At 30.0% G+C, this 24,397-nt stretch overlaps 2 long non-coding RNA genes across 3 annotated transcripts; both read left to right on the forward strand.

The window, feature by feature from the left end:
• Nucleotides 1–6,788: 6,788 nt before the first annotated feature.
• Nucleotides 6,789–7,761, forward strand: LOC140920283 (uncharacterized). The gene is made up of 3 exons (XR_012163018.1): nt 6,789–7,101; nt 7,262–7,352; nt 7,466–7,761. It is a non-coding gene; the product is annotated as an uncharacterized lncRNA (long non-coding RNA).
• Nucleotides 7,762–9,897: 2,136 nt separating this feature from the next.
• Nucleotides 9,898–14,457, forward strand: LOC140920250 (uncharacterized). 2 transcript variants are annotated; one of them, XR_012162972.1, is made up of 3 exons: nt 10,253–10,730; nt 13,462–13,936; nt 14,156–14,457. It is a non-coding gene; the product is annotated as an uncharacterized lncRNA (long non-coding RNA). The 2 variants fall into 2 exon arrangements; XR_012162971.1 differs by having other exon boundaries at nt 9,898–10,730; nt 13,462–14,457.
• Nucleotides 14,458–24,397: the final 9,940 nt, after the last annotated feature.

Genomic DNA, 24,397 nt, shown 5'->3' on the forward strand with positions numbered 1-24,397 from the left:
TGTGGTGGCGTGTTGAGTTTTTTAAAATTAAACAATGTCTTTTGTACAATGAACAGTATTTTTGAGTAATCATGTTAGTATCGTAGGTATTGCTAGAAAGTATTAGTAAGGATAATAGTGTTTCATTGATGCTGGTATCACCTCAGTTTTTTTTTAGTTACATGTCAACTTAATTTATAATTTAAGTGAACTAAGTACAGGCATATGTAGTTTATTTGGGTGTAAATAAGCAAAAATGAATGAAATTAGTAAAATTATAGTATTTTTTTCCTTGTAATATAAGGAGAATATAGTTTTAGTCTCTATAAATAGTTTTTTTTTTATATTTTTTTTGGATTTTATTTCTATCATTTTAGATTCATTCTTTTAGTCGTTATTGAAATTTAGTTTTGCAAAACTGTTGATGTGGAGAACAATCAACATTTTTTTGACATGACTCTATAAATAATTGACTTAACAATTAATTTTTTTTAAAATAATTAAATTTAATTGTGCTTTTGATCCTTTTATTTTATCAAATTTATGAAAATAATTTTTCTCCATTAAAATTGAACTTTTTGATTCTTCAATTTTTACAATTGTTGTACTTTCAATTCCAACCTAGATATTATGTCTCAAAATGGGTGATTTATGACCAAAAGTGGTGAATTTTTGGGAGCAAAATTCACTTTTTTATGCCACCAAAAATCATGATTCTTGTGATCAAATTTATAAGAGAAATCTCTTGAGATTTTGCTATCTCATAACTTTCTTTACTGTAATGGTTTATGATTTTATTTCATTCAATTGTCCTATCCATCTTTGTGTATATGTAAAGACAGTACGTGAATGAAGTACAAAACAATATTCTTGATAATTCTAACTAAATATAAGAGTTAAGACAAAAACTGTAATAAACGTAAATAATGAGAATAAAAAGGTCCAATTTTTAAAAGAAGAACTATTTTTATGAATTTAATAAAATAAGACGATTAAAATTGAATTTAAAGTAAATAATGAAATAAAATAAAAACAATTTAGTTTTGCATTTGACTAAGAAGAAGATTTGATGCCATAAATGAAAAAGAACAACAAATTTTTAGTTTAGCTTTGTTCACCCTCTCTCATGCTTTCTTCAGTGAGATCAATATTCTATCCAAAAGTGAGATCTACCCTTTCACCGTACATTAAATATAGGGATGTTAGCATGCAAGATTCTTACTATTTCCTTAGTCTCTGTTAAAATCGATGGAAAGTATGCAAGATTCTTACTATTTCCTTAGTCTCTGTTAAGATCGATGGAAAGTGGTGAAATTGAATGAAATGGAAGTGTTAGAATGAAGGAGTTATTCCCACAATTATACAATAAAGAGAATTATCCTCACCACATTTATACTACTCATCTCACAAATCCTTTTAGCATTGAGTTAGTTCTTTTCTTTCTCATTCCTCTACCAGCATCCTGGATTCTCGGCTCCCCCATAAAAGCATTGAATTCCTCTTGCTGACTCACATATTCTAGAATACTTTGCTGGCCCATTTCATTTTTATTCTTCTCTTTCCTTGTGCCAAGCTTGCTTACATCGAGTCAAGCTTAAAAAAAAAAGGTAACAACAGATATTATTTGGAATTTCTTGTGTGATTTGTTTCACAGCTGTTGAAAACGTTGGCCATACAAATGGGTTGGTACATGTTGATTTCCAAATGATACAAGATGTGCTTGAAAACTTTGAACTATTTAGCATGATAGTGATATGTAGTAGAAGTAAAAAGGTGAGACATCTTATTTGGTTGGCAAAAACTGTGTATTTGGCACCTTAGAAGTTAGAAGGTGGCCTTTAACCTACACAAATGGAACACTTTGTGTACCTTACAAAGGAAAAAAGTTAGCCACAATAGCCAATTTTATCGGTAACGTGAAATACAAATTTGACCCCTCAACATCTTTTTTTTTTTTTTTTTTCACAATAATTTGGCCCCAATTCTTTTAAATTTTATTTAGAAAGTTTTTTTTTTTCTCTTTATTGTTGGAATCAGTAACTGTGATGAACACAGTTCAGGCGCAGCAAAACAGAAAAAGGCATAGGAAGAAAAAATTGAGATAAAATTCTGATATTCATTCATGCTACAAAGCTGTTATTTTATGAGTTACAAAATGCTTGTGAAGCAAGTTATCCATAACAATAACTAACTATCTAACTAATTTGTAACTAACTCTCAATATGTAGCATAATAGTTTATGAATTAAATTTCAACACTTCCCCTTAATTCATAGCTGTTGAACACTTATAACACCAAGCTTCTTTCTCAAAAACTTAAATCGGTCAAGTTTTAGAACCTTTGTAAAACCATCTGCTAATTGCACTTCAGTTGGGCAATATTGTGCTTCAATCATTCCATTGTTCACCTGCTCCCTAATGAAATGGAACCTTGTATCGATATGTTTACTTCTGCCATGTGAGATCAGGTTCTTTGCAAGGCTAATGGCTGACTTGTTATCAAATCTGAGTTTCACAGGCTTCATCACTTCACACCTCAGTTCCTTCATTACTGCATCCAACCATACTGCTTGACAGGTTGCAAGTGTTCCTGCAATATATTCTGCCTCACACGATGATAGTGCAGTCACTGGTTGCTTCTTTGTACACCATGATATGGCTGCTTCATTGAACTTAAAGACATAGTCAGATGTACTCCTTCTATCTGTGATGTCTCCACACCAATCACTATCTGAGTATCCAATGAGTTCACTTCTTTCACCTTTGCTTCCATTCGGGAACAACAGACCAAACTCCTTTGTGCCTTTTATATACCTAAGTATCCTTTTAGCAGCTATCAAGTGAGTATTCCTTGGATCATGCATGAATCTGTTAATCACGCTTACTGAGTAGCAGATGTCAGGCCGACTGTTGCATAGATACCTTCATGAGCCAACCATTTGTCTGAACTGTGTTGGATCAATTCTTTCTTCCTCACTGCACTAATCCATTTTTTAGTTTGTTTCTGATGGATTTGAAATTGAATTGTAGCTATTCATTTCAAATTTCTCAAGCAGCTCACCAATATACTTTTGCTAATGCATAACCATTCCTGTTTTCATCTTCATAAATTCCATGCCTAAGAAGAATGAAAGCTCACCTAGATCAATCATTTCGAATTCAGATTTTAGCTTATTTTTCACCTTTTCAATCTCTGATATTTTGCTTCCAGTAATGAGCAAATCATCCACATATAGGCAGATTATCATAGTTTCTTCTTCACTTGAATTCTGCACATATACTCCAAACTCTGCTGAACACTTTTTGAAGCCTATTTGAATCAAAAACTGATCAATCCTCTTGTTCTAGGTTCTAGGGGCCTGCTTCAAGCCATACAAAGCCTTGTGGAGTCTATATACCATATTTTCTTTGCCTTGTATTTCAAAACCAGGAGGCTGTGACACAAACACGACCTCTTCAAGTGGTCCATTTAGAAAGGCTGATTTTACATCTAAGTGATAGAGTGACCACCTTCTCTTGCAAGCTAGAGCTACTACTAGTCTTACAGTTTCAAGCCTTGCAACTGGAGCAAACACTTCATTGTAATCAATACCATGTTTTTGTAAGAAACCTCCGACCATCAACCTGATCTTGTGCTTTGAAATTTTTCCATCAGGATTTAATTTCAGTTTGAAAACCCACTTCACATCAATTTTCTTTTTCTGATCTGGCAGATTTACTAGCTCCCAGGTGTGATTTTTCTCAATTGATTGGAGTTCTTCCATCATAGCTTTCTTCCATACCTCTATCTTCAGTGCCTCTTTATAATTGAGAGGTTCAGCATCTACTAATAATGCAAAGTGAATGATATCACCTTTATCATTTACTACATTATCAGAAATCAATTCACAATCATTAAGTTTGCTTAGAGCTTGTCTGATTCTTTGAGGTCTCACAATTGCTTCCACTTCTTCTGGTTCATCTACATCATTATTGTTTACTTCTGCATTATCTGATTCATCACTTGAGTCAGGATAAATGCAGCTTTGCTGATTTTCTCTGCTGTATACTGATTCCTTTTCCCATTTCCACTTATCAGCCTCATTCACAATCACATCCATACTGACATGTACCTTTTGAGTTACGGGATTATACAGCTTATAGGCGCCTGTAGGATGGTAGCCTATAAGTATCATTATTTCACTCTTATCCTCCAGCTTGCTTCTCCTAACATCTGGTACATGTTTATAGCACAAGGAGCCAAAAACTTTGAAATGCTTCACACTTGGCTTTTTTCCACACCATGCTTCCTTTGGTACCTTCGAATTTAGCTTCTTTGTAGGACATTTATTCAAAATGTATGTAGTTGTAGTGACTGCTTCTCTCCAAAACTTGTGTGGTAAGTTTTTTTTGCTTGATCATACTTCTTGCCATATTTAGTAAGGTCTTGTTCCTTCTCTCAGCAAGTCCATTATGCTGAGGTGTATATGGAGCTGTCACTTCATGCGCAATGCCTTGATTGACACAAAAATCTTCAAATTCTTTTGAGGTGTACTCTCCTCTACCATCAGTTCTCAAGATCTTAATGGATTTGTCACTTTCTTTTTCTATTAAGACTTTGAATTTCTTGAAAACCTCTAAAGCCTCACTCTTAACCTTAATTGTATACGGCCACATCATTCTTGTACATTCATCCACAAATGTGATAAAGTATTTGCTTCCCCCCAATGAAGATACTTCAAAAGGACCACATATATCAGAGTGAACTACTTATAGTGCTACACTAGCTCTTTTAGATGCTTTAGAACCAAATGAGCATTTACTTTGCTTACTTTTTACACATACTTCACAAATGGCTTTCCTGTCATTCAGTTTTGGCAGGCCATACACCACTCCTTTAGCATTCAAATCACTAAGACTTCAAAAAATTTAGTGACCATACCTCTTGTTCCATAAGTCTTCAACATCTTCACTCCCTACTGCAAATAGGCACATCATTCTTTCACATGAGATGTTGCATCTATATGTTCTATTCTTTGACATGTTTAATTTGAGCACCAAGTTCTTCTTTTCATCAAACAACTTCGAGGCATCACCATTCATAGTTACTGAGAATCCCTTCTCCACCAGTTGACCAATGCTCATGAGATTACACTTCATCTTAGGAACATATATTACATCTTCAATAATGATTCTTTTGCCACCATTGCTTCTGATTACTATGTTTCCACTGCCTTCAGCCACAAGGTTCCTACTGTCAGCCATTTTGATGCTTGTTTTCTTGCTAATATCAAAGCTTGTCAACCACTCTCTATATGATGTCATGTGGTTTGAGCATCCAGAGTCAAGAAACCACTCTTCATTCTTAATCTTCTCATCACTAGTAGTAGCCATCATCATCACTGTGCTGGAATCATCTCCATGAGCCAGATTTGCTTCTTCGTCAATCTTTTGATCTTTCTTGAACCAACATTCATCAGCAAAGTGCCCATGCTTCTCACAGTTGAAGCATTGTACCTTACTTTTGTCAAAATCCCTCCTCTTGTTTTGACTTCTGCCAAAACCTCATCTTCTTGAAGATTCAGCTTTGTCTTCAATCTTATTCTTTCCATTGTTGGACCAATTTGCTTTGATTTTTCCCTTCTTCTTGAAATCTTTCTGATTTCCCTCCTTCTTGGAAGTTTGAACTTGAAATGCTTGACTTCATCTTAGGAACATATATTACATCTTCAATAATGATTCTTTTGCCACCATTGCTTCTGATTACTATGTTTCCACTGCCTTCAGCCACAAGGTTCCTACTGTCAGCCATTTTGATGCTTGTTTTCTTGCTAATATCAAAGCTTGTCAACCACTCTCTATATGATGTCATGTGGTTTGAGCATCCAGAGTCAAGAAACCACTCTTCATTCTTAATCTTCTCATCACTAGTAGTAGCCATCATCATCACTGTGCTGGAATCATCTCCATGAGCCAGATTTGCTTCTTCGTCAATCTTTTGATCTTTCTTGAACCAACATTCATCAGCAAAGTGCCCATGCTTCTCACAGTTGAAGCATTGTACCTTACTTTTGTCAAAATCCCTCCTCTTGTTTTGACTTCTGCCAAAACCTCATCTTCTTGAAGATTCAGCTTTGTCTTCAATCTTATTCTTTCCATTGTTGGACCAATTTGCTTTGATTTTTCCCTTCTTCTTGAAATCTTTCTGATTTCCCTCCTTCTTGGAAGTTTGAACTTGAAATGCTTGTTGAACTGATCTTTCATAACTTCTATCAAGCACCAGCAGCTCACGTGCTTCAAGTGAATTTTGCAGCTCTTCGATTTTCATGGTTTTCACATCCTTTGCTTCTTGAATAGCTACAACTATGAAATCTTCTCAAAATGTTGATTGTCAACATTCTACTGAATGTAGAACAAGGCTTTGCAGTCTTTCTTCTTGGCTTCCTTGAATGCAGTCCTCTGTGCATCAGTTGGATTCCCCACCAAATCCTCATAGCCATCATACACAATTTCACTTACTTCTTGTGCTCCAAATAAAGATTTCATAAAGGCACTCCATCGAACCCAGTTCTTGCCATCAAGAACCAGAATATTTGATCCAAAACCATTGCTATTCATCTTGCCTATCCAGAATTTATCACTCAATGTTTCCCTTGATTGTTCCCCTCACTTTTCCACTCGTGTTTCCCTTGATTGTTCCCAGCTCTAGATGCCAATTGTTGGAATCAGTAACTGTGATGAACACAGTTCAGGCGTAGCAAAACAGAAAAAGGCAGAGGAAGAAAATATTGAGATAAAATTATGATATTCATTCATGCTACAAAGTTGTTATTTTATGAGTTACAAAATGCTTCTGAAGCAGGTTATCCATAACAATAACTAACTAACTAACTAATTTGTAACTAACTCTCAATTTGTAGCATAACAGTTTATGAATTAAATTTCAACATTTATTATACTTAAAATTAAACCTAAAACTCACCAAAATTCATACATCCATAGCAATAGAAACCCATCCATAATTGTTGGAACATTGAAACCATAACATACATTCATAGCAATAGAAACCCTTCTATGACTAACGCAATCACAAACACTCGATGTCTTTGAGGATTATGAAGATTCGACCCTGTGTGAGTGCAAGGTAAGCAAATCTGGTTTATTTCAGAATTTATAAATTTCTACTTAATTTCAACATTGTTTTTCATTAAAGATTCAAAATACACCAAGTTGACTGAATAATTTTGTTTATTGAAGTTCTGTTATTGGTTGATTAATAAAATGATTTGGTTATTTGAATCTAGGTTTTTATATAATCTGTATTCGTGAATGGCGAATTTAGAAAATGTTGATTCATGTGAAGCACCAACTTCAAACAAGCTCATGAATGTTGAGGTACATTTAATTTTACTTTCCAGAGAATAACTCATTGATTGAGTTTATTGACGTTGAATTTTTAATGTTAGGAATTGAATGGTGTTTTTTTTTTTTTTTTTTATCTGAGGAAGAGACTGAAGGTAGTGAATATTATAACTCTAATGATGATGACAGTGTAGAGGAAGAGATGACCATGGTGGTGGTGTGTGTACCTTCATGATGATATATAGCTAAAAGAAGTAGTAGTATTATTTTAAGAAATAACAAAACAAAATATTATTACTTGGTTTGTGGTAAAGGTCTCTTGTTAATGTTACAGCTATAAAGTAAAAGATAGCATTAACAGTAGACCACCACTACTATTAAGTATTAACTACTGAAAGGTTGACTACAAAGTTCAAATTCAAAGACACCACCACTATTAACAAAAAAATGCTATCAAGTGTTTTGTTAAAAAAATTATGAAAGTTGTTTAATCAAAAAGTAATATTTAGTATTTCTTTTTTTACTTGAACATACACAGTTTACACAATATGTACTTTTCATTTATTTACACAGAACAGTAATTTTTTTTAAAAAAAATCAATTTTTTTATAATTAAGACACATCAAATATACAAAATTTATTTTATTAACTACTAAAATATAAGATATTAATCAATTTAGATTACCTCTGTTTAATGATTAAAGAAGTACTCTAAAATAGTTAATATCGTATATTTAGTAGTTAATAAAAAATATATATTTACTTTTTGAAAGTTAAGGGATATGGGTTCAATGTTTATACACACATTTAACACTTCAGTTTTTCTTGATCATATACTTCATCTATTTCTATCTATTAATTCAAATAGTAAAATGAATAAATAAGTGTACACTAAATATTTACTAATTCTAGTTAGATATTCTAAGTTAACTGGCATTGATTTGAATAAATACAGCTGAACCCAAAATGTAACATTTTGTATAATTCCATTTCGGACGTCTGACTTTTATTTTTCGGCCCCCTTCCATAAAAACTAAAAACTAGAGGAGAAAAAAAAAGTTATGAAATTGAAATGATTTTAAAAATTGGGGATTCAAAATTAATTTTAAGTAAAATAGGAGGACTAAAACTGCATTTAATTATTTTTATTTTAAATTTAATGAAATATACTATTTTTTTTTTGTTATTTCATAAAAAACTAATTATTTTTTTTATTATAATTTATTTAAAAATTAAACAAAATATGAACCCATATTTTGATAGAAGCACAGGCAAAAAATAGACTGTGCATCGCTTAAAGCAAACAAGTGCTCCCAAAGAATATACTATAACAATGATTTCAGAAAGAAGTGTTGTCAAAATGGCATGTTATAACAATCCTTTAAGAGAAAAAGTGTTGTTGAAAGAATTTATTATTATCTATAACAACACTTGAATCTACAACGCTTAAAAATGTTGTTAAAAGCTTAATAAAACATTGTACAAGGCCTTCTTTAGTATATTGATTGTTAATTAAGATGATTGTTTAGTTGAATATAAGAGTAATATAGTAGAATTAAAGCGAGATTTATTTATGAAGTTGTGATAGATATGAATGAAATACAACTGTAAAAAATAGGGATGAAATACCGATTTAAAAGATATTTTCTATAAAGATTAATTGAACAAACTCTGAATTGAGAATATAAACAAGATATAGCTTTTACAAACTTACCTACAGACCAAACATAAGATTAATTTACCAATTTTGTATGAAATTCAATTTGCATATTCTAAGTCTAAATAATTTTAATTGATAACTTGGTTGTAGATGATAGAGTTCAATATTTGTATATTTTTTCTTTATTTCATGTCACTAATCCTTTAATGATAATTGTTTTACTTTCCAACCGTATTCTTGGATGCTCTAAATTGAATTTTTAAAAAATATTTAGAAACATACATGGATTAGTTATGTTTTTATTATTGATGTTGACTACAGTTGATATCGAAATTTAGCAAGTTAATTAATAGTATAATATTATTTGATTAATTTGAATAAGTGATATTCATTGATATTTTGTAATGGAATTTATCAAAATAATTATTTAAATAAATTTGTTTATGGTATAGGATGAAGGGATGTCATATATAGAATACCATATATTCACTAATATAATAGATAAATTAAAAGGATAGAAAATAGAAGAGACGAAAGTAAAAAAATACTCAAATATAATAAAAAGAAAACTTTTCTATTAACAAAACAACATAATACATGAGATAGGTCTACGACACAAAGGGCATGTGTTTGACCTATTGAGCCATCTCATAATACAATTTTCGTGATAAATGTGTGAACATGGACTAGCCAAACGAATAGCTTTCGATCCAAAGATAAACTCCTCAAGACATATGGAACATGTTAAAGCCTCCGTAGTAGTTTTTTCATCAATTCTAATTCTTTCAAGATTCTGAATAGAGCATCTTCGGATAACTTCGTCGACGTTTGTTATTCTTCTTGTCGGAATTTGATTACTTTGATTGATGTTATTTTCTTGAATAACGTAGTGGCCATTTTGACCATAGATTGGCATGACATCTTGAGTTTTTATTCTACGATGAACCTCATTGATATGGTTGTTGTTGCTTTCACAAAGAATAAAGTGATCATCTTCGATACACATATGTGAAAAAATGATGTTTCTATTATGAGTGCGGAAAGGAATAGCAGGAATCATTTCATAAACACCATTAATAATAGGATAAAACAATTCAACCGTAACTCTTCCATTTTCTCCCAATACAACAAATCTTCTATAATGTTGTTGCTGTTCCATTTCTCCAAATTAAAGTTTATTTCTTTTGTTTTGCACTGAAAATAATTAAGAAAAAAGTCAAATAAAGTCATACTGCAAGAACCACAGTGGACCGGTAGGAAAGAGTCTTGCAACAGTCTCTAAGTATAAAATATTATTCTATTTTTATTCCCAACATGCAGAAGTAAAAAACCAGAAGATATATAAAATAAAATATTAAAAGTAATGAGAAAAAATGTCGAATTAGAGAAACAGGGTTTCATTTCACCGGAAAAAAAAAGTTAAAAAGAAAAGAAAACTATGATTGTGATTGAAAAACAAACCTTAGAAAGAGAATGAATCAACACAAGCAGCGTTGACACGGAGGATGGCAGTGAAGGCGGAAGAGAGTGTGAGAAGAGCTCTTAAACAAAGAAGATCAATAAGGACAGCTTTCGATTGATCTCAAAAGGACAGCTTGCAGAAGAAGAATAGGAATTAATGCAACACTAAAGAGTAAGTGCCCTAATTTATAGCTGATCTTGGTTTTTCAACGGTAACTACATCAATTAAATTGAAGAACCCTTGTATCACAAGGGAAATAGGCGCTCTCCCGCGGGAATCACTTTCAACGGTAATAAAATCTTTTTATTGTTAGAGTAAATCTTTTTATTTTTAGAGTAAATCTTTTGCATTTATAATTTAGATTTTTATGTTACATGCTGTCTATTTATAATTTAGATTTTACTTTTTTAATTTGTTCCAAAAATCATATGTTATTTTCCTTCATTTGTCTTTTCGTAATTTTTATGATTCTTGAATCTCTATTTCCCTTGCAACTTGAACCTGTTGTTATTTGAAATTATGATTCATTATTCTAGCATGTATGGCTTCCATTTTTGTTGTGCTCAAATGTGATGTTGCAAGAACAACAACTCTATGGGGTTTTGGGAAGTAGTGATACCAATTGAGGGAACTAACATAAACTTTTCTTAGGAGCATTGTGATTAGAACAAATCATAATATATATATAAAAATCTTTTTTTTCCCACATCTCAAATTTTGTAGTCTTATTTCACAACCTTTTACTATTCCCTGATAGTTAAGTACCTCTAATTGATCCAGTCCAGATTATTTCTGCAGAATTCCTATATAATGTTTGATGGAATGTCAAAATTTAAATCTCTTGTGAACGATGTAAAAGATATGATAGTGAAAAGTTAGTTGTACGGCGAGTCGGTGGTGTTATTATGACTCTCTTGATGGCAGTGATGAAAACGAAAAACAACATTTTCTTGATCAATTTCTTTTAAATTCCGAGTTTCCTCAACTGTTTTGCCTAGAACGTTTGATACCAACATTTTCTTGATCAATTTCATTCTGATTTTCTATTTTCACGAAGCGTTGCTTTGAAAAATTGGACAAACTAGTGGAGCATTAGTAATACAGGTGTCAGGGTTGAACTTCAATTGTACATAACTGTGACTCACTAATCTGCATTATAGTTAGGCTCAGTTTATTTGATCGATATTTATATGCAATTTTATTTTAATATTAATTGTAATCTAAACAGTTGCCACTGAACCTTCAAAATTGCTTAGATTATATTCAGCCTAGCTTAGCAGTTAGTTTTTTTATTGCTTCAGTAGCTTAGCTTATGTATGCGCGTTTTTGGTTGGTTTATAAGTTTGGTTGCTGCAAAATGGTTCAGCATTCTTATGTGGTGGTCTGAAAATAAGCATTGTAATGTACCCACAAGAGATGTTTAACCACTACAAGAAATTTCCAGCACTGCGTCACATAGGTTATGACGGTTTCGACAAAACCTCCCACGCTCATCCTTTGCGACGGTTCTTGCGACTGGTTTCCTCAACCATCGCAGCAATTTAAAGAAATCTCAAGGACGCACATTATCATTTTCAAAAGTCCTGCTTTCTGCGTCACATAGGTTATTGATTCTTTTGTTTGGAAGATTTTCTGGAATGATGTTGTTGTGAATAGCTCAATGGTTGTGCCTATTGGAAACATATCATATCATGTTCTCTTTTTTTGTTTGTTATCTTATTCCTAAATGCTTTGGAATGGCATAACTCTTTTCTGACTTATGTTTTAATGAAATCTTTTCCATATTTTCCAAATTTTACTAGGTCAATTCAAAGACTGATGTTGTTTCTTCTACTTTCTTTGATTTGTGCACATGCACTTTTCTTTCTATTTCAGGACTATCTTTATAGGAATAAGGAAACTTATTCTTATCATGATATTATACCTGTTGGATGAATTGAATCTGCAGAGACTTGCTGTGAATATGTTTTTATTTTGAAACAATCTACAAATGAAAGGTTACTTATTTGTGATCACTAAATTGAATCTGTTAAAGAAAGAGTAGTAAATCTTTGTGAAGAACTCACTTTTACACGAGGGTTCGATCTCATTTAATCGAGTTTAGGATTTTCAGATCTTTGAAGTTTTGGTTTTGTTTCCTATTAGTAATATGAAGATTGATTGTTTATTTATTGTTGAAAAAAAAATGAAGATTGAATGTGCTTATATGAGTTTCTTTATGAGTTATATGGTTTCTATATTCAATTGCCTATGTCAAGTGTTTTATTTATAGAGGAAAACATATTTATAGAGGGATGGGGAGTGTATTAGAGGAGAAAAATATTTTGAATAATATTTCATTTTAGAAAGACTAACTTATATTTCATACTATTTTGGATAATATTTTCAAACATGCTTCATTTGCTTCATTTATTGTAATTTTATTTCTAGTATTTTGAGTAAGTAAACCACAATAGGTTTGAAATGAGTTTGTTATGATGTTTAAGATCAATTAATCTTTTGAGGAAAGTGTAATACATTATTAACATTAAACTTATTTTATTTCTTTGTTTATTTTACTAACTTCAAACTTTTTTTTCTATATTGTTGTCATATCTAACTTAAATGTTAGAGACGTTTGATTTGTGAGTAATGAATCTGATGATGAAGATATAAGCATTCTTATCGGCACATGAGAAGATATAAACATCTTAATGCTTGAGGTTGATCACATTGTAATCTTGATATGATGCTCTTTGGTCTCTACTCCATTTTTTTGAGAAATATGTTAAAGTTTAGTGCTCTGAGTTCATCAAAATCTACCTTCGTTGATTCTTTCCCCCTAAGAAATATGTTAAAGTTTTATCCAAATAAGCATAAAGTTTTAGTGAAATAGAAAACTAGAATTGTATAAAAGAAATTTTTGAAAATGTAAAAGTAGCAATATTTGTTTGGGACAGATTCAATATCTTTGTCTATACTAGAAAAGTCTTAATTATATGTTTTTCTTGTCTTTATTTAGTTGTCATTTGATATTTCAGGCAACATGGCACAAGGGTCATTTACTAGCACAAGCTGTCTATTCTTGCCTGTATCTCCTACAGCCTGAAAGGATATCATCGCATGCCCTATTGCACTCTTACTGCCAAGTCATACGCGAAACCTGCAAAGCAGTTCTTTCAGTTGTATCAGATTCACGTACACATGAAGTAACGTATTCCAACAGCTCTTTCTTTTTATACCTGTTATATAGGATATATTTTTGGTTTCATTACATGTCAGAATTTTTAAATGTTGCACAAAATCAGTGGAGATCCTTCACAATCTCTATGTGATAAGATAATGAGTCAGGTAAGATCAAGATCTACGGTGATTCTGTTAAAGGTGGTGAGGAAAACAGAAAACCAAACCTCAATTGCGCAAGAATCGGTTAGAAAGTAAGATTAGAAGAAAAAGAGGAATTAGATTAATGAGTTAGATGAAAAAGAGAGAAAGTGTGACTCCAATTATATATAGGTGAGTTGTCCAATGGTAATAATTCTTGCACCAACTCTAATAACAAACACATCCTGCAAATATATTTGTTTTTGTTTGAATTTCTGCAGGAATCTATTCTTGGAGCTGATGATAGATATCTTATAATAACTTCAAATTGAGCTTTATTTCTAGTAACTCTCCATGATTGTTGTGACCTTTAACATGGTAGTAATTTTCAAATTTAATTCCCACATGCAGATGGCTATGGTCACAGTATCATGATATCAGCATTTTGCCGAGCCAAGCTTTTTCAAGAGGCAAAGCAGTTGGACAAGAATTTTCAAACTACATTTAACAAATATGATGTAGTAATAATGAATTCAATGCTCTGTGCTTTCTGCAGAGCAGGTGAAATGGAAAGTGTAATGGAAACTCTAAGAAAGATGGATGAATTGGCGATCAGTCCTGATTACAATACTTTCAATATTCTTATCAAATACTTCTGTAGGCAAAACATGTATCTGTTAGCTTATCAAACCATGGAGGACATCTGATAGGAATGGGTTGGGTCCCCCAAATAGTAATACAAATAATTCAATAACTATAATTATATAAATAAAGGTTTAATAATAATAATAATAATAGTAATAATAATAATAATAATAATAGTAATAATAATAATAATAATAATAATAATAATAATAATAATAATAATAATAATAATAAAAAATAGAGACAATTAAAGCTCCTAGTAAAAACATAAAGAAAAGATATCCGAAACAAACATTTAGACATTATTGGAAAAAGAAAAATTTTAATAATAATTACGCCTCAAAAGAACCAATAAAGAAAACACAAAAAATTAAAAGAACTAATAAAAAAGTCTTTAATAAACAAGAAATTAAATGTTTTAAATGTGGAAGACTAGGACATTATGCAAAAGATTGTAGAGTAAAACAAAAAATTAATGAAATTAGTAAATTAGAAATACAAAAAGAATTAAAAGAAATTCTTATTAATATCTTAGAAAGAATTATGTTGATTGATGAATCCTCTAGTTCTTTGAAAGAATCATCTTATGAAGAAGAATATGTTAATAATATATTAGAAAAATCAGAATCAGAAGAAAGTTCAGAAGAAAATTATTTTTTAGGTCCAGAATTATGTAACTGTAATGATTGTATTAAGGGAATTAATATAATTACTATAGATCAAACTAGTACTCTTATAGAAATACTAAGAAAAATGTCTGATTCAGATCAGAAGGAAGAATTTATGATTCACATACAAGGAATTATAGAAAAAGAACAAATGGAAAAGGAAGTAGTTCATAAAGTAGAATTTAAAGAAATAATCAATAGATTTAAACCCGCTATTACCGCACCAATTACTATTAAAGACTTGCAAAATGAAATTACTACTATAAAACAAGAAATTCAATTATTAAAACAAAAGGATTTAGAATTAGATGTTAAATATTTAGAATTAAAAGGAAAAAGTATATTAGAACAACAACATAAGTTAGAAAGTAGTAGTAATAATAATGATATAAAAAAAAAGAACCTTAAAAATTTGAGTTTATTGTATTATTTGATTCTGGTGCAGACTCTAATTGTATTCAAGAAGGATTAATACCCACTAAATATTATGAAAAACCCTAGAAAGATTAAGTGGAGCCAATTGTTCTAGATTAGGTGTTACTTATAAATTACCTGATGTAAAGGTATGTAAAAATGAAATTTGTTATCATACATCATTTTTATTAGTAAAAGATATTAGAGAAAGTGTTTATAGGAAACCCTTTCTTAACATTAATATACACATTCACTGTATCACATGAAGGTCTTACGACAAAAGCATTAGGAAAAACAATAAAATTTGAATTTGTTCAAAAACCCAAAATTAAAGAATTAAATATGTTACAAGAAGCATCAACATCAAGTCTTAATTTAATCTCTCAAAAGAAGAAACAAATAGAAATGGTAAACAAAGAGATTCATTATAAAATAATAGAAGAACAATTACAAAATAAAATTATACAAGATAAAATAAAAGAATTACAAGATAAATTTGAAAAAGAAATTTGTGTAGATCACCCCCAATGCTTTCTGGGCTAGAAAGAAGCATGTGGTCTCACTTCCTTATGAACCCAGTTTTAATGAAAGAAACATTCCCACTAAGGTAAGACCAATACAAATGAATCAACAATACCTAGATTATTGTATAAAGGAAATATAAGAATACTATGATGGTCCTGTTTATTTTAATTGTTATCCAAATTACTCTATGAACTTAGAAAACAGTTTTACTAAAAGGTCTTTAGTTATTAATATTCAATGTATGGATGATTTATTTTATGAAGGAGTAGCTAATATCAATAACAAGTGATTATAGAGAAAAATATTATGAGTATCTTAAAGAAATAAGATTAAATATTTATTTCTTTAACTGGTTTGAAAATTACTGTTTAGAAAATAATATAGAAAACCCTTTTATTAGAAATAATCACATAAATGTTAATACTAAAATAAATAATAAATGTAAGACTCTAGATGATAAAATAATAATAATAATTCTTTTCTATATGTCCACGAAGTGATCCATGAAATACCAAAGCTTGCATGAAACATTAATATCTTCATATGATCCTGAAAATTAGTTTCTTTAATAAATTCTTGGAATGCTGATGCAGCAAATTGTGGGTAAATTTCTGGCTCACAGGTCTCCATTCATTGAACCATTTAATAAACCATAATGGGAATTGTAACGAAATGTCTTTTTTTAACCAAATGAACCAGGAATGTTCAAAGGGTTCTTGTAATAGCATGTTTGTCCATGCTTCCATATAATCATAATAAGAATATTCACGAGGAGTAAATCTTCTGGAAAATTTCTTTAATGCTGAAGGGTGATCTTTCCAATCTGTTGGTGATAATACCTTTAATATTTTAAATTTTGAAAAAATAATTTTCTATTTATCAATCTTGTCGTAGGTATGAGTTATTTCTATTGAATCAGTACCAACTAAAACAAACTCATAGAATAGTCTTGTTTTTTCCGAGGTGACTGGTAGATAATGAAATCCGTGAGGGTAATAATGATAAACAATCTAAAGTAATGATTTGCTTAACGAATATTCAGGTTCCACAATAAAGAGTATTTTCTTGTAATCCTTTTCTATAAATGGACAATTTAAGTTATTAGGGGGTGTGTAATAGGGTAATTTTTCTGGTTTTTGTGCTGTAGTATTTAATTGTGACGGCGTGTTTAAGGCAAATTGTAATGGTGAGATTAATTGGGATTGGATTGCGGGTCTTATTATTTTTGGTTGTATGGAAATTGTCGGGTAAAAAGATGGTAATGCTAATGGGGTTAATGGAGTAAACCTGTTTTGGTTTGGTAATTGGGAGGAAGAAGAGGGAGTTTGTAATACCTTTTTCATTGTGGGTGTTTTTGTAATTTTTTCTTCGGTAACTGGGGGTACATACTTATCTTTATGTTCTATTTCGAAATCAAAACAAGAAAGTAAAGATTGCCATCTGACAAAAATATGTTTACGAACCAGGTATTTAACATCCTTTTGTGAAACATCTTCTGCTGCTTTACAATCAGTTTTTAATAAAAATTTCTTCGAAAATAAGTCATCTTGAAATTTTGTAATGCATAAAACAATTGCCAAAATCTCTTTTTTAACAGTACGATATTTTAGTTGCGCTGTGTTCCAGATTCTAGAGTAATATCTCACTACTTGCTCTTTTAGGTTTCCTGATAACTTTTGTTTTAACACTCCACCATAGCCTAACTCTGATGAGTCAGTCTCTACTATTAATAGGGCTCGAGGGTCTGGAATTCTTAAGCAAGGTAATTTTTTAATTATTTGTTTTAAGGTTTTGACACTATCGGTCATAGTCTCATCCCATTTGGGTGGATTTTTTCTCAGTCTTTTAAATAAAGGTGAACATATAATCCTAAGATTGAGCATAAAGTCTGCTACATGATTTACACATCCTAAAAATCTTTGTAATTGAGTTTTGTCTTTTAATTCATTAGAAAATTTTTCTCCAAATTCTATTGACCAACTAATTGGTGTTATTGTTCCTTGATAAACGTTGAATCCTAAAAATCTAATATTATTTTGAAATAATTTCATTTTCTTGGCTGACACCACTAATCCATTTTCTTTAATAATATTAAAGAATTTTTCTAGATTTCAAAGTGTTGATTAATACTTTTTGAAAATACTAATATGTCATCTAAGTATACAATAGTAAAATGTTGATAATTATTAAAAATGTCATTCATAATATTTTGGAATTCACTAGGTGCATTCTTTAATCCGAAGGGGATAACATTCCATTCGTAATGTCCAAAGGGTACTGCAAAGGCTGTTTTATATTTATCCTCTTCTTTTATTTGTATTTGGTAATATCATGATTTCATGTCAAATTTAGAGAATACCGATGAAGTGTGTAATCTACTTACTAAATCTTTTTTACTGGGTATTGGATATCTAATCCACTGTAATACTTTATTTAATGGTTTATAATTTATAACTAATCTAGGTGTTCCTCTTTCTAATTCAGCTGAGTTCATTACATAAAACCCTCCACAACTTCAAGGAGACTTACTGGGTCTTATTAATCCTTTATCTAAGTATTCTGGACCATGATAAACGTAAGTGTACCATAATTCAATAAAGCAAAACATACTACATAAAAAGTTATGTGAAAATAATGGTAAATCGTCAAGAAATATATCTAATTTAGTTGTTAATAAGAAAAGAGTTTGAAAAAATAATTGAAAGTAACAAAAATTCATAAAGTTGTTCATGATTAAAACTTACAATTTTTTCTTTCAGAGAATGAGAGAATTGCAAGGAAATGATTGGCAAACTTTTCAATATTTTTTTGCGAAATCTTTACATAATGAAGGACCACTTCCTTTTATAATGGAAGGATGGGTCTCAGATTACAATAATTCCCCTAAATTATTCAGATAACTTTCAATAAAGCAAACAGTAAAAGCTAATAATACATTGCCATTTTCAAAAGTAACCTAATCATTCATTACTTTAGTCAAAAGTGACCATCATGTTTTATCGGGAAATCTTTAATGATAACAAGGTGTTGCCATATCTTGTCTTCTTAATAATTCAGATGCCTTTAATCTCATTTTTTATTTTTCAATAATTCAATTTCATCATGTCTCCTTAATAATTCTGCTACCTTTAATGTCACATTTTGTTTTTCAATAATTTAAAGGCCTTCTATTCCGTAACAATCATCTTCATTATGCTGAGTAAAGCTTTGGGATGAGCTTTCAGAGTCTTCATTAATATTATTTTCAGACTCAGATATTGCCGCTTGTAATTTCTTCAAAAATTCCTTTTTATTAGAAGATGATGATAATTCTGCCATAATCTTGGATTTTTCAGCCAAGAACTATCCTTCTTTAATGTTCTCTTCTGGCTTAATAAGAAATTTAGGATTTCTTCTAAACCATTCTAAGAGTGTAGAGTCCTTTAATAATTATGGATTAAATTTATTCCACCATTTAATTTTAATAACTTTGAATACCCAGTTAATATTAGAATCAGGAATTGATACCTAATGCTTTTGTAGTAAGACCTTCATGTGATACAACTAATGGGTATATTAATGCTAAGAAAGGGTTTCCTATAATTACACTTTCTCTAATATCTTTTACTAATAAAAATGAAGTATAATAACAAATTCCATTTTTACATGCCTTTGCATCAGATAATTTATAAGTAACACCTAATCTAGAACCGTTGGCTCCACTTAATCTTTCTAGGGTTTTTTTCGTAATCTTTAGTGGGTATTAATCCTTCTTTGATACAATTAGAGTCTGCACCAGAAACAAATAATGCAATAAACTCAAAATTTTGATTTTTAATAATTATAGTTATTGGGCAGTACCATTTGTGTACAATTAATTTATTTAACAAAAATAAATAAGGTTCTTTTTCTTTTATATCATTATTATTACTACTACTTTCTAACTTATGTTGTTGTTCTAATATACTTTTTCCTTTTAATTCTTAATACTTAACATCTAATTCTAAATCCTTTTGTTTTAATAATTGAATTTCTTGTTTTATAGAAGTAATTTTATTCTGCAAGTCTTTAATAGTAATTGGTGCGGTAATAGCGGGTTTAAATCTATTCATTATTTCTTTAAATTCTACTTTGAGAACTATTTCCTTTTCTATTTGTTATTTTTCTATAATTCATTGTATCTGAATCATAAATTCTTCCTTTTAATTTGAATCAGGCCTTTTTCTTAATATTTCTCTGAGAGTACTAGCTTGATCATCTGTAGTAATCATATTAATTCTCTTAATACAATCATTACAGTTACATAACTCTGGACCTAAACAATAATTTTCTTCTAAACTTTCTTCTAATTCTGATTTTTCTGATATATCATTAACATATTCTTCTTCATAAGATGATTCTTCTGAAGAACTAGAGGATTCATCAATCAACATAATTCCTTCTAAGATATTAATAAGACTTTCTTTTAATTCTTTTTGTATTTCTAATTTACTAATTTCATTAATTTTTTGTTTTACTCTACAATATTTTGCATAATGTCCTAGTCTTACACATTTAAAACATTTAATTTCTTGTTTATTAAAGACTTTTTTATTAGTTCTTTTAATTTTGTGTTTTCTTTATTGGTTCTTTTGAGGCGTAATTATTATTATAATTTTTCATTTTCTTATAATGTCTAAATGCTTGTTTTGGATATCTTTTCTTTAGGTTTTACTGGGAGCTTTAGTTGTCTCTATTCCGAATTGTTCACAAAATGATCCTAATTCTTTTCTACTTTGCACTACTTCTGATCTAATTTTATTTTGTATTTTAAAATCTGTGCATATTCCTATTCCGGTTTCTACTACGTAATTCGATATTTATCCTAAGGTTAATGTTCCATAAGGAATTATTCCATTAAATTTTGATTTAATATTCATTTTAACTTTTTCACTAAATAATTTAGGTAATCCTGCTAAAAATCTCTCTTTCCAATAATCCGCATTTACATCTGGTCTCATATATAATTTTGACATAAACATGTCTTTATACCATCTATAATCAGACATGGACAGGCAATGAAGATTAACTAATTGTTTAGCAGCCCTTTCTTATAATTGTAATGGGTCTCCTACAAAGGCTTTCGTGATAGCATATAATACGGTATTTACTAAGTCTTCTTCTATTGGTATTCCATTATTATATACTTTAACTGCTGTTAATATCATAGTTTTTTCTACTTCAGTAACTATATTATCCCACCATCCTTTTAGTTGACCTGTGAATCCAGTGATTAATAATAATGCTGCCTTTTTATTAGTATTTTTCCTTGATGTTTTAAAGGCAGTGGTTGCCATAGTCATGGCTTGAATAATATTTAATTTGTTTTGTTCACTATGTCAATCTATGTTCCATTCAATAATAGAATCTCTACTCTAGGTTGCGGAAGTCATGTAGTCACTTTCTTGGAATTGTAAGTCTGGATAGCTAGGTCTAGAATAATAATTTCTAGTTTTACCTAGATAACCAGTATTTTTCATATTTTTAATTTTGTTAATTTCTAACACATTGGGGCCTTGTGATAATACATTGACTTGAGAATTGTTTGTGATTGTCAATCTTTTTAATTGTTCTATTAATTCATCTGAGTTATTTTTTAATTTTGCTTCTTTTAATTATTTTTCAGGTACATTTATTAGTTTATAAATAGGTCTTTTTGGATCTAGTTTGTAATCTTTATATGAATTTATTTCACTATGCGTACTGGGGTGATTTTTACTCACTTGTAATTCTACTCTATCTAATTGTTCAGCCATAGTATATAATATTTGATTACTATAGTTTAATTGAGTTTGGACTCTTCCTATTTCTTTATTTTCATGTTTTGCTTAATTGTTTTAAAGGGTGAAGCTTCGAATATAATTCCATTCTTTTCTATTTCTATTGCTTCTAATGGAGGATGTGTAGATTCTATTATTATATCATCTACAATCTTCCATTTATTATTTATTTTAGTATTAACGTTTATGTGATTATTTCTAATAAAAGGGCTTTTTATATGATTTTCTAAACAGTAATTTTCAAACCAGTTAAAGAAATAAATATTTAATCTTATTTCTTTAAGATATTCATAATATTTTTCTCTATAATCACTTGTTATTTCTTTTGAGAAAGTATCAAAATACCATTTTCTTTTATCTGTATTATAATCTGCTTCGAAATCTTCTCTTAACCAGACTTTGTTTATTTCAAATTCTTCTTCTAATTCAATTACTCCTAATACATGAGATGCGATTGGTGACATCTCTGGTGGCTCTGATTCTTGACAATCTGGACAAGGCTCATATAATGGTTGAGGTATTGAGGGTACGAAATTCACTCATGTTAGGTTAATATTAATGATAGATGTTGAATCTACTGATTTTCTTGAACTTGTTTCAGATAAATATTTTAATGATTTATCAGTTATAGAAGACTGACTTCGATTCATTTTAATTCTTATACTGCCATCTTTTCCTAAAATAAACTGTCTAGGTTTTCTAGATTCTATTCTAGGTGTTGGCATAATTTGTTTTAATACCCATTCTTCTGGTAGTTTAGCACTAATATCTGAAACCTTTAGTTTTTTAGGAGTTGTAATATTAGAACGTTTTAGATTTACTTCAATAATTACAGTTTCATTTCTAGGTGTACTTCTTAATGCTTTAAAATTATAATTTATATTTGAAACTTTATATTTAATTCTGTAACATATATCGATATTAGCTACTACTTCATAAAATAAATCATCCATACATTGAATATTAATAACTAAAGACCTTTTAGTAAAACTATTTTCTACGTTCATAGAGTAGTTTGGATAACAATTAATATAACAGGACCATCATTTAAATTTGATTCTAATATAGCAATAATGGATTCATTAAATCTTTTAATTCTATTATCATGTAATATTAATAATATGGGAGTATTTAGTCCTAACTTATGTAATGGTTTAACAACAACTTGTATTAATCCTAAGTGAATATAACGAAATTCTTGTTTGATATGCTCATCAATTATTTCTTCATTTAATAAATTAATAGTTTCACGATGTTCAACTATTGATTTGGAAGATTCTAATGTATGGCTAATTTCCTGAGATCTAAATTTGTCAAACGTATTAATTTTATATATATCTTTATATTTAATGTCATGCATATTCAAGTTTTGTAATTTATTTTCTATTTCTGCTATTTGTAACTCTTTGTTTTGATAATTGTCTTGGTCATTTCTATTATCTAATTCTTCTATAGATAATGAAGTACAAGGTATCATGGTTTTATCTCTTCTTCTGGATCCTAGCTCACTCAAGGTTCTAAGGAATTGGGCCATATTTCTATAGTTTAAACTTAAGGTTTCAAAATCTTTCTCTTTTCACGGGACCATTGATATATCTATATTGGGAACACCTACCTCTCTTGGGATTTACGGCTTACCAACATAATCAACCACAGCTGACCAACATTTTGATGATTAAGATTTTTAAAAACGTAAGTTTAAAATATAAGAAATATAATCTAATTCCTCAAAGTCCTTTTACAAGGCTCTGATACCATATTGAAGATGATGTATGACCATGAATAATAATAATAATAATAATAATAATAATAATAATAATAATAATAATAATAATAATAATAATAATAATAATAATAAGCTCATCACATATTCATTTATTGAATCAACAATTTCTATTGTTGCTGTTGATGAAGCTAAATATCACTAGAAGGGGGGGGGGTTGAATAGGGATTTTGGCGTTAAAAATTTTCAAGTGTTTTGAAAACTATCCTCTTGCAGAGGATGACACGCCCGAGGATGAGTTTTTCAAAACCTTCAGATTTGAACTGAGCTAAAGAGTGAAAGGGAAATATAAGATTGACACACACTGTTTTTATACTGGTTCACCCAAAGATGGCTACATCCAGTCCTCACACCCTTGTAAGATTTCACTAATGTTCAAACAGATCAACCTCGGACAGAGGATGATTACAACTTGTGTATTCTTAAGTGTAAACTACATGTCTTTTGATGACGACAAGACAACCAACTATGGACAATGCAGCAAGATCAAAAAGAAGATCAAACCATCTTGAATAAGCTTCCAAATCCAAATAATAAATGATTAAATGTAAAGGTATATGATACAAATCAATAGTTCAAATACATTTCTGGTGTATTTTGTATTACTCGTTTCGGGACTTGTTATGTATTCACTTCTATGATATTCTGACTTAATTTCCATTTCTGCTATTCTTGTTCCCTTATATGCCTTTTGTGTATGATTTTGCTCGCAACGTGTATGTCTCTTTTTCTTTTCTATTCTTCTTCTTTTTGATCATGTCAAAAGGGGGAGAAAATTTGGTGTTGTTGTTGCATTTCAAACCTTGTAGGCACTCAAAAA

The sequence above is a fragment of the Cicer arietinum genome, chromosome 5 (genome assembly GCF_000331145.2).
Source record: "Cicer arietinum cultivar CDC Frontier isolate Library 1 chromosome 5, Cicar.CDCFrontier_v2.0, whole genome shotgun sequence".
NCBI lineage: Eukaryota > Viridiplantae > Streptophyta > Magnoliopsida > Fabales > Fabaceae > Cicer > Cicer arietinum.